This window comes from Vitis vinifera, chromosome 16 (genome assembly GCF_030704535.1).
Source record: "Vitis vinifera cultivar Pinot Noir 40024 chromosome 16, ASM3070453v1".
NCBI classification, from domain to species: domain Eukaryota; kingdom Viridiplantae; phylum Streptophyta; class Magnoliopsida; order Vitales; family Vitaceae; genus Vitis; species Vitis vinifera.
In genome coordinates, this window is record NC_081820.1 from 20,672,394 (window position 1) to 20,680,843 (window position 8,450).

Consider the following 8,450-nt stretch of genomic DNA (forward strand, 5'->3'; position numbering starts at 1 on the left):
TTAGTAATAAAGTCTACTGGGAAAGCTTGTCTAGTGACATGTGATAGTTGCAGGGACTTCTTGTGGTCTCAGAAGTCTGCTTTAGAGTTATAGATCCATGTGTTTTTTTAATGTTTAACTCAATTTCCGCTGCTCCTGTTGCTTCAGAAGCTGGGATCTGAAATCCTAGAACTGGGATCAATGATTTACGTTATCATGCTATTAGTCAGGCCTGAACTTATTGTTGGAATCCGTGCAAGGTGAAAATTAAAGAAAACGAGAAAGAAAGAACATGCAGATTTAACATAGTTCGGCGAATTGCCGGGAATAAGAAAGAGGACTTTCACTATAAATCCATGATGTATATATACTCTTCAAGACCTCCCCTCACCCCCACTTTTTAGCTTTCATGTAGGCTTAAAAACTTGGGGAAATAGACATATAATGGTGATCTCCCCCCAAATGAGACTTAGATACCATATAGAGTATTTAAATTAGTACTATGATACCATCAAGGTGAGAAATTTGCAAACCTTTTTTTTTTTTCAAAATGAACCCAAATATTCATCACAAAGGATGAAAATCTCGCCAAAATTTTGGCCATTTCAACTAGTAGATATGGAAAGGATATTTAATATTTAATGGACAATCAACTAGAGAAAATTTGGCACTTTTTCTCTCTTTTATTGTGAACTTGGACTACTGATTTAATTTTATCCATTCAAAGATCTTGCAATATTTCGTAATATGTTGTTGATTTCACAAAAATGATTGATTTTATCCATTTTGTCAACTTTTGAGTAAAGGGCTCCAAAGGTAAGGAATGAAACCTAGCCTCCATAAGGAGAGGCCAAGGGCATATATATGTCCACTATGTTGGCTTTGGCTTGACTATCGTATACCCATCTTATTATATATCTCTACTATTGTTTTACCCCAAGGCTAATTTTCAAAACCCAAATAATCTATTGGAAGCCTCATTTTTCCATTATCTTTACACATCATTCTGACCTCCTTTAATAGATTGTGTGGGACTTTATTAACACTCAAAAATGTATTATTTTTATACTTAAAACCTGGATTTTATAACTACCTTTGAGTGTTAATCATATCTATTTAGCATGAATTTTTGTGAACCTATTTTAGAACTAAAATGTCATTCAAGTGGAATGTGAAACAAAAGAAAAAGAAATGAGGATTTTTTAATGAATTGTAAGGGAAAAAGGTTGCGAAAGGATGATAGAGGTAAAGAGTAGTGTTAAAGCATTACCTTGAAATCTAAACCAAAATCACAAAGAAGGAAAAAAAAACTTAATTAATGATCAATTGTCTTGAGGAGTATGGAGAACGATCACATATTCAAGGTTAGAAGATCAATTATCCAATAAAAGTATGTTAAACGCTCATTGAAGAAGAAAAACAAGGATTGCAATCAAAGAAAATCACAAGAATGATTGACCATCTTCATAAAGGCTTTTAATCATCCTGCTTTGTCGCAAAGAAAGATTGATCATCCTATGCAATACAACTTTAATCACCCTTGAACAAGTTGTAATTGCGATTTCAATTTTAGTTTCTTTCATATCATAAACCTTTACTAAGTACTTTTATTTCTTTTAAGCTTTTATCACATGGAATGTTAGGGTAGTTTTGGGGGGCTACCATGCATCACTTTAGTTTTCTATATATATGATTAGTTAGGGATTTGAAAGTTCTTGATTGAGGGAGGTTTTAAACTCCATAATACACACACTTGAATTTTAATTAGAATCTTGTTTTTCCTTTATTTTCTATTATTTTCTTAGAAACCAAATATGGGCCAGGAGGGGAAATTCTCCATCATATTTAGCTGATTTCATTATATTTGAAGGAGTAGTAAGTCAAATGAAGAGTCCAAAAGAGGAGTAGTAGACGTGTAAGGTTTATTTTAATTCATTTAATTTGTTTTAAGTCTTATTTTGTAACCAAAAAAAAAAAAAAAACCAGAGAATTCAAATCAAGAAATTGTTGTACCAAGACACCTATAAAGTTCATATTCAAACTTATGTACTGTTTAGAATCCAATCAAATTAATTGTTTTAGAAGGCCCCGTTTGTGACATTTAAACTTCTAAATATTTAATAAATTTATTATTTAAAATTAATGAAAATAAATATAAGTTGAAATTAATGAGAATAATTATTAATTAAAATTAGTGAGGGTGAAAACGTCAATTTGATTATTTAAAATAAATTTTAAGTTAATTTAATTAAATAATCTTAATACTTAAAAAAAAAAAAAAAAAAAACACCCACTTACTTTTAGATAAACACGATTCTAGATTTTATATCAAACAAAATCTAAAATGAACTTCTTCTAAAAAAATTATGTATAAAGCAAATAAATCACTTGTTTTTCTCATAAGATATTTTTGAAATATTTTTTTACCTTTATTATCACTTTTTTTTGTAAGAAAATTTTGTCTTGATAAAAAATAAAAATAAAAAATAATAAAAATTACTTTTATCTTAATGAAAAAAGTCTATTTTTTTTCTTTTTTCAACCTTAAACTTTGTTTTAACACTTAGACCCGATTCTAATATAAAATAAAATCATACTTATTTTTGAAAATTTTAAATCATTCTTATCTTTAAAACAAATTAATGTGCTTTCATTTTGTATAATTTTAATTAGAAATGAATTTGGTAAAAATTAGCAAAATTGTCATTAAAAAAATATGAATATGACTAAAAGAGCTCCTATTTTTCTCCATTTTTTTTTCTCTAGTTTCATAAGAAAATTTAGCCCTAAAATTTCACTATGAATTGTTACTCAAAATAAATTCAACCACATAAAAACTCACTTAATTAAGATAAGAAATTAACAAAATATAAATCCATAGAAATTCAAATTCTATTACATGCAACCACTATTTTTGCCTCATAATTCGTTTAATTCTCGAAGAAATTAGTTTCAATAAATTTTTATATATTCTTCATTCAAAATGAAAATAATAATATTAAATTCATAAAATTTATATTAGAAATGAATTTACAATTGATTTTTAAAAGTCAACCACCAAAATAAACAACCATCAATTCCAATGAATTTTTTTTTTCTAATTAGAATTATTAAAAATAGTTCACGCTCATTTAAATATCTATAAGGATCAATAATGTCAAATAATTTTGAAAAATAAAAAATTAGGATTGATACCAAAAATTAATAAACTAATCTCAATAATAAAACATATATGTAAACCATAAATCCACAAAACTAAAAATATACCGCATAAAAACAAGTACTTCAAAATAATTTCTAACATTTTTTTAACAACCAAGTATAATTAGAAACCTTAATTATAATCCAACTACCAATTTTTTTTAACCAATTACCTAATTAATCATCATAAATTTTTTTATTACAATAATAATTCTAATATTTTGGGATATTTAGGAATATGTAAAATTACTATTTTTTTTCAAATTATTAATATTTAAATTAAAATGGGAAAAATATAATAATTAATTTTATAGACGTTATAACACATAAAAAGAGCATTCATCATCTAGACATAAATAAAAATAAATATGCAAACAATAAAAATACTAAGAGTGTATTTGACAATATTTTCACTTAAATGTTTTTTTAAAGAATCACCTATATCAAGTGTTTTTTTCATAAAACACTATAAGTGATTTTTCAATGTTATAAGTAATTTTTTAAAATTTTAAAAATATTTCCTAAATTTTATCAAATACTTAAAAGTATATTAACAGTGATTTTACTCGAAGTGTTTTTGATAGTAATGTTTTCTTTAAAAATGTTTTTAAAAGAATCACTTATCACGTGTTTATTCAAAAAAACACTATAAATGATTTTCCAATATTTCAAGTGATTTTTTAGATTTTTAAAAGTGTTTCATAAATTTTGTTAAACATCTTCTTTTTTTTTTTCAAAAACACTATTGGGGCCAAAACTGCTTCTTGTTATCATTGTCAAACCGGTTTTTAATTTCTTTTCAAAAATATTTTTTTAGACTAAAAGTACTTCTTAGAATTACTATTAAAAGTACTCTTAATGACAATCAGATTTATTTAAATTTAAGTGAAATTAAGGTCTATTTCAATTTTAAACCAAAAACAAAAAACACTTTCCTAATCAACCCAATAAAGTCTCAAGTTCAAAATAAACTAGCCTAAAATGCTCTATCATTCAGGAATCAAGATATCTCCTACTCACAAACATTAGAATCACCAAGCTACTGATACTCTCTCTCAAGCATCCAGTTTCTCTTCCAACGCTATGTTTTTTTCATCCTGAAATCACTTAACCAATTTTATATAAAGTTTATTAAAATTAAATAAAATAAATAAATAAATAAATAAATTTAAAACATGAAGTTTATTTAATATATATATATATATATACACACACGTATAGCAAAAAAAAAATTCATGACCAACTTCACATAATCCACCAGAAAAGGACATTTTGAATGGCCCCTTTCTTTTCAGCTTTCCTTGGAGCTAGGTTCCCACTCAGGGCGCTCAGCAGGTATGAAGGCTAGCTGGATGGAAAGAAAAATAGTTCTGCTAATCAAAATCAATTTCCTATTATATATGTCTATGTTTTGGACTAGTACCATATATATAATCAATTAAATTATGCGTGGACTTTGGCTTAGTTCCATATATAATTAATCAGTATATGCATTAATCTTCACTAAGCTATCATCCGTTTCCGAGAAAAATTGAGGGAAAATATGAAAAAATAAATAAATAAATAAATTTAAATTTAATAATATTTTTTTTATGCTACTTCAAATTTATTTCACTCATTTCAATCATTTAAAAAAGTACAAGTTTCAAATTAATTTTAATAAAATTAAACAAAAAAATCAAATATGATTAAAATTAGTTTTAGACTTTCATATTTTCAAACTTTAAATTTATTTCACTTATTTAAATAAGTACAAGTTTCTAACTAAATCAAATATAGTTAAAATTAGTTACAAACTTACATATTTTCAAATTATTTAAATTAAACAAAAAAATCAAATATGATTAAAATTAGTTTTAGACTTTCATATTTTCAAACTTTAAATTTATTTCACTTATTTAAATAAGTACAAGTTTCTAACTAAATCAAATATAGTTAAAATTAGTTACAAACTTACATATTTTCAAATTATTTAATTTATATATATATATATATATAAAGCTAAAATAAGTTAAATAAATTCAAAATATTATATAAGAGTAATTTATCTATTTTAATTTTTTTCACTTTTTTTACTTTTATTTTTCCTCTTTATTTTCTTTGTCCCTCATGTTCCATCCAATTTTCCAAAAATTGATTCCAAAAACCAATTTATGTCACATTAAAATTGTTATTATTATTACAATTTAATATACAAACAATGATAAAACAAATAGATTGAATAACTTGATTTATAATATTTAATAAAATTTGAAAATTTGTGTTGTATAATACCAAAATGTAAAGAATCTACTTCTAAATAGAAAGATTCAAAATTTTGGAAGGGTGTAGCATTTTTCCTAAATAACTCTTCAATTTTCAAAGGAAAAAGAAATAGAGCCGTTGGAAAATCTTTGAACAATTTCTTTATATAAGTCTTTATTACAGACCCAAAATCTCCATTGGATTTCTTTGTAAAAGAAAAAAAAAAGTGAAAATCTTTTTCATAGATTTTCCAAGAGATAATAAATGAATTCAAGATGTGCAGCTTGCAAATATCTGAGAAGAAGGTGTCCTCCAGATTGTATTTTCTCTTCATATTTTCCTTCAAACGATCCTCAAAGATTTGCTTCTGTCCATAGAATTTATGGTGCCAGCAATATTGGAAAGATGCTACAGGTAATAAAATAATAAAAAATATATTATTATTTTTTAAATGTTGGCTTTATGTTTCTATATTTATGATTTTTGTCATTTCTTCTGTCCTAATGCTTCCTATAGTTCTTCATTCGTTTTAATTTTTGATTTTATATATTCTTATCACAGAAAGGTTATTTATTAAATGAAATTTTATATATTATTATTATTTTGGTTTTTTTTTATTATCAGCAAATTCCACCACATTTGAGGGCAGAAGCAACGGAGTCAATGTATTATGAGGCACAATGTCGAGTTGCAGACCCAGTGTACGGGATTGTGAAGACCATATCTCTACTAAATCAGGAGATACACCATGCCCAAAGCCAATTAGCAAAGGTTCAAGCTCAGATTGCATTCTACAATGCTCAAGTGCATGGTAACAACAAAATTCAAAATGTTGAGCTCCCTTCTTCCAACTTCAACAACTCCTTGGCAAACCAAGGCGATGCCTTCCCCCACCCAACTCTACCGCTCTCCATCCGACCATCTTGGTCCATGTAGATCTATATTCAATGCTCACCTCTCTCCATGGAATAAATCTTGTTTATTTATTTATTTTAAGGGTTTTGTGGGGCTATTTATCTTAGTGTGTGAAATTCAAATTTAAAAGCATGTGCATGTGTAGTGCTTATTTTTCTTTGGAAAATGAGTGGCTTTTATGTAAAGTCTTTTAGGAAAGAATTTTAATTGGTGATGGGGATGGAAAATAAAATGAAAGATTGATCAATAAAATAAGTGGCTTATATTTGTTTGGGTTTTGACTTAATCCATTCAATTGTAAAAGAAAGACTTCAATTAAAGACAAAACAAAATCAAATAAAATAAATGAAAATAAAAATGGGATTGGACCATGCAAGTTTAAAGTTACAATTTTTAATTTCTAATATATTTAATAAGATTGAAATTTTGTTGATGAAATTATATGGAACCATTTATAAAGCATCCACTTTACAAATAGCAACACTCAAATACTTCTAGTAATTAAAATAATTTCCCTATTATATCTATGTCATTGGGCTAGTACCATAAATATAATCAATGAAATTATGCATGGACTTTGGGCTAGTTATGATGTCATTGGCTAGCACCATAAATATAATCAATCAAGTTATGTATGGACTATGAGCTAGTTATGACTATGTCATTTATGTCTTTGTCGTTGGGCTAGCACCATATATATAGCACCATATCTATAATCAATGAAGTTATGCTTGAACTTTGGGCTAGTTATGTTTAGTAGTAATAGTAGTTTATTATGTTTAACACCATATATATAATCAATGAAGTTATGCATGAACTTTGGGCTAGTTTTATTTATGTCATTGGGCTAGCACCATATATATAATCAATGAAGTTATGCATGAATTTTGGGTTAGTTATAGTAGTAGTAGTAGTCTATTATGTCTATATTGTTGGGTTAGCACCATATATATAATCAATGAAGTTATGCATGGAATTTGGGTTAATTATAGTAATGATAGTAATAATAGTAGTAGTATATTATGTCTATGTCATTGGGCTAACACCGTATATATAATTAATGAAGTTATGCATGGACTTTAGGTTAGTTATGTCTATATTGTTTATGTCTATGTCGTTGGGCTAGCACCATATATATAATGAAGTTATTCGTAGACTTTAGACTAATTATGTCTATGTCGTTGGGCAAGTACGTAGTAGTAGTTATGCTTATGTTGTTGGGTTAATATCACATATATAATCAATGAAGTTATGCATGAACTTTGGGCTAATAGTAGTAGTATATATATAATTAATGAAGTTATCAATGCAGTAGTAACAATATATAATCAATGAAATTATCAATAAAGTAGTAGCATATATAATCAATAAAGTTATACATAGACTTTGGGCTAGTTGAAGTTATCAATGAAGTAGTATATATATAATCAATAAAGTTATCAATGAAGTTAGTAGTAGTAGTCTATTATGTTTATGTTGTTGGGCTAGCAACATATATATAATCAATGAAGTTATGTATGAACTTTGGGCTAGTTATAGTAGTAGTAGTCATTAGGTTTATAATCAATAAAGTTATACATAGACTTTGGGCTAGTTGAAGTTATCAATGAAGTAGTAGTATATATATAATCAATAAAGTTATCAATGAAGTTAGTAGTAGTAGCCTATTATGTTTATGTCATTAGGCTAACACCATATATATATAATCAATAAAGTTATGCATAAACTTTGAACTAGTTATGGTAGTAGTAATAGTAGAAGTCTATTATGTTTATGTCATTAGACTAACAACATATATATAATCAATGAAGTTATAAATGAACTTTGGGCTAATTATGTCTATATCATTAAGTTTGTACCTAGTTGTAGTTATATTTATGTCGTTAGGCTAGTACCATATATATAATCAATAAAGTTATGCATGGACTTTAAGCTAGTAGTAGTAGTAGTCTATTATGTTTATGTCATTGGGCTAGCACAATATATATAATCAATGAAGTTATACATGAACTTTAGGCTAGTTATGTCCATGTCATTAGGTTTATACCTTGTAGTAGTTATGTCTATGTCATTGGGCTTGTACTATATATATAATTAATGAAGTTATGCAT